General features: G+C 32.5%; 1 long non-coding RNA gene across 5 annotated transcripts; it reads right to left on the minus strand.

Annotated features, from left to right (window-relative positions):
* Window positions 1-1,496: 1,496 nt before the first annotated feature.
* LOC127922127 (uncharacterized) lies at window positions 1,497-4,483 on the minus strand. 5 transcript variants are annotated; one of them, XR_008110439.1, is made up of 3 exons: window positions 3,776-4,047; window positions 2,139-2,453; window positions 1,497-1,651 (listed from the first exon to the last, which is right to left on the minus strand). It is a non-coding gene; the product is annotated as an uncharacterized LOC127922127 (long non-coding RNA). The 5 variants fall into 5 exon arrangements; XR_008110438.1 differs by having other exon boundaries at window positions 1,521-1,581; window positions 2,174-2,453; XR_008110437.1 differs by having other exon boundaries at window positions 1,521-1,581.
* Between the last annotated feature and the right edge of the window lie 830 nt (window positions 4,484-5,313).

A 5,313-nucleotide genomic window follows, 5' to 3' on the forward strand; every position in this document is an offset into this window, starting at 1 on the left:
AGAAGCTTCTAAAGCCATGACATCATTTTTGGGAATTTTCCAAGCTGTTTAAAGGCACAGTCAACTTAGTGTATTGAACTTCTGACCCACTGGAAATGTGATGCAGTGAATTATAAGTGAAATAATCTGTCTGTAAACAATTGTTGGAGAAATTACTTGTGTCCTGCACAAGGTATATGTCCTAACCAACTTGCCAAATCTATAGATTGTTAACATGACATTTGTGGAGTGGTTGAAAAATGAGTTTTAATGACTCCAACCTAAGTGTATGTAAACTAGTTTTAATGACTCCAACCTGAGTGTATGTAAACTAGTTTTAATGACTCCAACCTAAGTGTATGTAAACTAGTTTTAATGACTCCAACCTAAGTGTATGTAAACTAGTTTTAATGACTCCAACCTAAGTGTATGTAAACTAGTTTTAATGACTCCAACCTAAGTGTATGTAAACTAGTTTTAATGACTCCAACCTAAGTGTATGTAAACTAGTTTTAATGACTCCAACCTAAGTGGATGTAAACTAGTTTTAATGACTCAACCTAAGTGTATGTAAACTAGTTTTAATGACTCCAACCTAAGTGGATGTAAACTAGTTTTAATGACTCCAACCTAAGTGGATGTAAACTAGTTTTAATGACTCCAACCTAAGTGGATGTAAACTAGTTTTAATGACTCCAACCTAAGTGTATGTAAACTAGTTTTAATGACTCCAACCCAAGTGTATGTAAACTAGTTTTAATGACTCCAACCTAAGTGTATGTAAACTAGTTTTAATGACTCCAACCTAAGTGTATGTAAACTAGTTTTAATGACTCCAACCTAAGTGTATGTAAACTAGTTTTAATGACTCCAACCTAAGTGTATGTAAACTAGTTTTAATGACTCCAACCTAAGTGGATGTAAACTAGTTTTAATGACTCCAACCTAAGTGGATGTAAACTAGTTTTAATGACTCCAACCTAAGTGGATGTAAACTAGTTTTAATGACTCCAACCTAAGTGTATGTAAACTAGTTTTAATGACTCCAACCTAAGTGTATGTAAACTAGTTATTGACTCCAACCTGAGTGTATGTAAACTAGTTAATGACTCCAACCTAAGTGTATGTAAACTAGTTTTAATGACTCCAACCTAAGTGTATGTAAACTAGTATTAATGACTCCAACCTAAGTGTATGTAAACTAGTATTAATGACTCAACCTAAGTGTATGTAAACTAGTTTTAATGACTCCAACCTGAGTGTATGTAAACTAGTTTTAATGACTCCAACCTGAGTGTATGTAAACTAGTTAATGACTCCAACCTAAGTGTATGTAAACTAGTTTTAATGACTCAACCTAAGTGTATGTAAACTAGTATTAATGACTCCAACCTAAGTGTATGTAAACTAGTATTAATGACTCCAACCTAAGTGTATGTAAACTAGTATTAATGACTCCAACCTAAGTGTATGTAAACTAGTTTTAATGACTCCAACCTAAGTGTATGTAAACTAGTTTTAATGACTCCAACCTAAGTGGATGTAAACTAGATTTAATGACTCCAACCTGAGTGTATGTAAACTAGATTTAATGACTCCAACCTAAGTGTATGTAAACTAGTTTTAATGACTCCAACCTAAGTGTATGTAAACTAGTTTTAATGACTCCAACCTGAGTGTATGTAAACTAGTTTTAATGACTCCAACCTAAGTGTATATAAACTAGTTTTAATGACTCCAACCTAAGTGTATGTAAACTAGTTTTAATGACTCCAACCTAAGTGTATGTAAACTAGTTTTAATGACTCCAACCTAAGTGTATGTAAACTAGTTTTAATGACTCCAACCTGAGTGTATGTAAACTAGTTTTAATGACTCAACCTAAGTGTATGTAAACTAGTTAATGACTCCAACCTAAGTGTATGTAAACCAGTTTTAATGACTCCAACCTAAGTGTATGTAAACTAGTTTTAATGACTCCAACCTAAGTGTATGTAAACCAGTTTTAATGACTCCAACCTAAGTGTATGTAAACCAGTTTTAATGACTCCAACCTAAGTGTATGTAAACCAGTTTTAATGACTCCAACCTAAGTGTATGTAAACCAGTTTTAATGACTCCAACCTAAGTGTATGTAAACCAGTTTTAATGACTCCAACCTAAGTGTATGTAAACTAGTTTTAATGACTCCAACCTAAGTGTATGTAAACTAGTTTTAATGACTCCAACCTAAGTGTATGTAAACTAGTTTTAATGACTCCAACCTAAGTGTATGTAAACTAGTTTTAATGACTCCAACCTAAGTGTATGTAAACTAGTTTTAATGACTCCAACCTAAGTGTATGTAAACTAGTTTTAATGACTCCAACCTAAGTGTATGTAAACTAGTTTTAATGACTCCAACCTAAGTGTATGTAAACTAGTTTTAATGACTCCAACCTAAGTGTATGTAAACTAGTTTTAATGACTCCAACCTAAGTGTATGTAAACTAGTTTTAATGACTCCAACCTAAGTGTATGTAAACTAGTTTTAATGACTCCCAACCCTAAGTGGATGTAAACTAGTTTTAATGACTCCAACCTAAGTGGATGTAAACTAGTTTTAATGACTCCAACCTAAGTGGATGTAAACTAGTTTTAATGACTCCAACCTAAGTGTATGTAAACTAGTTTTAATGACTCCAACCTAAGTGTATGTAAACTAGTTATTGACTCCAACCTGAGTGTATGTAAACTAGTTAATGACTCCAACCTAAGTGTATGTAAACTAGTTTTAATGACTCCAACCTAAGTGTATGTAAACTAGTATTAATGACTCCAACCTAAGTGTATGTAAACTAGTATTAATGACTCCAACCTAGTGTATGTAAACTAGTTTTAATGACTCCAACCTGAGTGTATGTAAACTAGTTTTAATGACTCCAACCTGAGTGTATGTAAACTAGTTAATGACTCCCAACCTAAGTGTATGTAAACTAGTTTTAATGACTCCAACCTAAGTGTATGTAAACTAGTATTAATGACTCCAACCTAAGTGTATGTAAACTAGTATTAATGACTCCAACCTAAGTGTATGTAAACTAGTATTAATGACTCCAACCTAAGTGTATGTAAACTAGTTTTAATGACTCCAACCTAAGTGTATGTAAACTAGTTTTAATGACTCCAACCTAAGTGGATGTAAACTAGATTTAATGACTCCAACCTGAGTGTATGTAAACTAGATTTAATGACTCCAACCTAAGTGTATGTAAACTAGTTTTAATGACTCCAACCTAAGTGTATGTAAACTAGTTTTAATGACTCCAACCTGAGTGTATGTAAACTAGTTTTAATGACTCCAACCTAAGTGTATATAAACTAGTTTTAATGACTCCAACCTAAGTGTATGTAAACTAGTTTTTAATGACTCAACCTAAGTGTATGTAAACCAGTTTTAATGACTCCAACCTAAGTGTATGTAAACTAGTTTTAATGACTCCAACCTGAGTGTATGTAAACTAGTTTTAATGACTCCAACCTAAGTGTATGTAAACTAGTTAATGACTCCAACCTAAGTGTATGTAAACTAGTTTTAATGACTCAACCTAAGTGTATGTAAACTAGTTTTAATGACTCCAACCTAAGTGTATGTAAACTAGTTTTAATGACTCCAACCTAAGTGTATGTAAACTAGTTTTAATGACTCCAACCTAAGTGTATGTAAACTAGTTTTAATGACTCCAACCTAAGTGTATGTAAACTAGTTTTAATGACTCCAACCTAAGTGTATGTAAACTAGTTTGAATGACTCAACCTAAGTGTATGTAAACTAGTTTTAATGACTCCAACCTGAGTGTATGTAAACTAGTTTTAATGACTCCAACCTAAGTGTATGTAAACTAGTTTTAATGACTCCAACCTAAGTGTATGTAAACTAGTTTTAATGACTCCAACCTAAGTGTATGTAAACTAGTTTTAATGACTCCAACCTAAGTGTATGTAAACTAGTTTTAATGACTCCAACCTAAGTGTATGTAAACTAGTTAATGACTCCAACCTAAGTGTATGTAAACTAGTTTTAATGACTCCAACTAAGTGGATGTAAACTAGTTTTAATGACTCCAACCCAAGTGGATGTAAACTAGTTTTTAATGACTCCAACCTAAGTGTATGTAAACCAGTTTTAATGACTCCAACCTAAGTGTATGTAAACTAGTTAATGACTCCAACCTAGTGTATGTAAACTAGTTTTAATGACTCCAACCTAAGTGTATGTAAACTAGTTTTAATGACTCCAACCTAAGTGTATGTAAACTAGTATTAATGACTCCAACCTAAGTGTATGTAAACTAGTATTAATGACTCCAACCTAAGTGTATGTAAACTAGTTTTAATGACTCCAACCTGAGTGTATGTAAACTAGTTTTAATGACTCCAACCTGAGTGTATGTAAACTAGTTAATGACTCCAACCTAAGTGTATGTAAACTAGTTTTAATGACTCCAACCTAAGTGTATGTAAACTAGTATTAATGACTCCAACCTAAGTGTATGTAAACTAGTATTAATGACTCCAACCTAAGTGTATGTAAACTAGTATTAATGACTCCAACCTAAGTGTATGTAAACTAGTTTTAATGACTCCAACCTATGTATGTAAACTAGTTTTAATGACTCCAACCCAAGTGGATGTAAACTAGTTTTAATGACTCCAACCTAAGTGTATGTAAACTAGTTTTAATGACTCCAACCTAAGTGTATGTAAACTAGTTTTAATGACTCAACCTGAGTGTATGTAAACTAGTTTTAATGACTCCAACCTAAGTGTATGTAAACTAGTTAATGACTCAACCTAAGTGTATGTAAACTAGTTTTAATGACTCCAACCTAAGTGTATGTAAACTAGTTTTAATGACTCCAACCTAGTGTATGTAAACTAGTTTTAATGACTCCAACCTAAGTGTATGTAAACCAGTTTTTTTAATGACTCCAACCTAAGTGTATGTAAACTAGTTTAATGACTCCAACCTAAGTGTATGTAAACCAGTTTTAATGACTCCAACCTAAGTGTATGTAAACTAGTTTGAATGACTCCAACCTAAGTGTATGTAAACTAGTTTTAATGACTCAACCAGAGTGTATGTAAACTAGTTTTAATGACTCCAACCTAAGTGTATGTAAACTAGTTTTAATGACTCCAACCTAAGTGTATGTAAACTAGTTTTAATGACTCCAACCTAAGTGTATGTAAACTAGTTTTAATGACTCCAACCTAAGTGTATGTAAACTAGTTTTAATGACTCCAACCTAAGTGTATGTAAACTAGTTAATGACTCAACCCAAGTGTATGTAA

Source organism: Oncorhynchus keta, unplaced genomic scaffold, assembly GCF_023373465.1.
Source record: "Oncorhynchus keta strain PuntledgeMale-10-30-2019 unplaced genomic scaffold, Oket_V2 Un_contig_24656_pilon_pilon, whole genome shotgun sequence".
NCBI lineage: Eukaryota > Metazoa > Chordata > Actinopteri > Salmoniformes > Salmonidae > Oncorhynchus > Oncorhynchus keta.